Raw genomic sequence first — 1749 nt, forward strand, 5'->3', positions numbered from 1 at the left:
TGGCTTCTTCGGGTACGTGGACGGGAGCATGGTGGAACCAGCCAAGGTCGTCGTCTCCAAGGACAAAGATGGCAAGGAGGAGACCACCCCGAATCCTCTACATCAACTTTGGACCAGGGAAGACAAGCAGGTACAGGTGACCGCGATCACCCACGCGCATCAGTTGTGGATGGCGCTGGCGAGGATGTTCTCGTCAACCTCGATGTCCTGCGTCAACAACATCCGCGCCGCTCTCACGAACGCGCAGAAGGGGACACAATCGGTGGCCACGTACTTTGCGCACATGCGCTCCCTCGCCGATGAACTTGCCGCACCGGAGCGGCCATTGAAGGAGGACGAGCTGATCTCCTACACCCTCAATGGCCTCGACATGGACTACCAGCCGCTGGTCTCTGCCCTTGACGCCCGCACCATCCTGGTCACCCTTGATGAATTGTTTACTCAGATGAGTAACTTTGATCAAAGGGTAGCTTTGTTCCAAGGGGCAGGGACCGGAGGTGGTTTCAAGTCTTCGGCAAACATCGCCACCCGCGGCCGCGCCGGTGGCGGCTCTCGCTACCGTGGACCTCCTCGTCAGAAGGGCAAGAGCTCCGGCGGGGGCAACAGCACCGGCCAGAACAGCGGCAACATGCGCGGCGGCAGCCGGCCCTCCTCCAAAAACAATAGGGGCCAGCGCACCAGCTCCTCCAACAGCAACAGATCGCGCCCGGACGCTGTTCGGTGCCAAATCTGTGGCAAGCTGGGCCACTCAGCTAAAGATTGCTAGTACCGGTTTGAGGATGATGATGACGCATCGTCCCAGGATGAAAAAGTGGCCGGGGTAGCAGAAGCCTCATATGGTGTTGACACGACCTGGTACATCGACAGCGGAGCCACGAACCACATCACTGGTGAGCTGGAAAAGGTGACCATGCGCGAGAAGTATCGCGGCCAAGATCATATCCACACTGCTAGTGGAGAAGGTATGAAGATTGGTCACATTGGTCGTTCTGTTATTAAAACCCCTCAGAGAAAAATTCATCACAGAAATTTTTTGCATGTTCCTAGTGCTTCCAAGAGCCTTCTTTCCATTCATAGAATTGCCATTGATAATCATGTCTTTCTTGAATTTCACCCCTTCTTCTTTTTGATCAAGGATCAGGCCACGAGGAGGGTGCTATATCGAGGTAGATGTGTTCGCGGGCTTTACCCATTGATTCCGGAGATTCAAAGATTCAATAAACAAGTTTTTAGTGCCACCAAAGTCTCATCTACACGGTGGCACGATCAATTAGGACATGCATCTTTTTCTTTAGTTGAGCCTTTGCTTAGGAAAAATAAGCTCCCATATGTTGGAGAGTGTGATGTTGAAGCAATTTGTGATTCCTGCCAGAGAGCTAAAAGTCATCAGTTGCCTTATCCTATTTCTACAAGTATTTCTACCAAGCCTTTGCAACTTATTTTTTCTGATGTGTGGGGACCCGCTCCCTCCTCTGTTGGTAGACATACATACTACATGAGTTTCATTGACGACTATAGTAAATTTACCTAGATCTATCTTCTTAAGAAAAGATCAGATGTATGCCAAGTTTTTCTCAATTTCCAAGCTTTAGTTGAAAGGAAATTCGACACCAAAATCATTGCCCTCCAATCTGATTGGGGTGGAAAATACGAGAAACTAAATTCCTTCTTTCAAAAACTTGGCATCTCTCACCATGTGTCGTATCCCCATGCCCATCAACAGAATGGGTATGTTGAACGCAAACACAG

The 1749-nt window shown here is 50.3% G+C and overlaps 1 pseudogene; it reads left to right on the forward strand.

Annotated features, from left to right (window-relative positions):
- Positions 1-321: 321 nt before the first annotated feature.
- LOC119351591 lies at positions 322-461 on the forward strand (annotated as a pseudogene).
- Positions 462-1749: the final 1288 nt, after the last annotated feature.

Source organism: Triticum dicoccoides, chromosome 1B (assembly GCF_002162155.2).
Source record: "Triticum dicoccoides isolate Atlit2015 ecotype Zavitan chromosome 1B, WEW_v2.0, whole genome shotgun sequence".
NCBI classification, from domain to species: Eukaryota; Viridiplantae; Streptophyta; class Magnoliopsida; order Poales; family Poaceae; genus Triticum; species Triticum dicoccoides.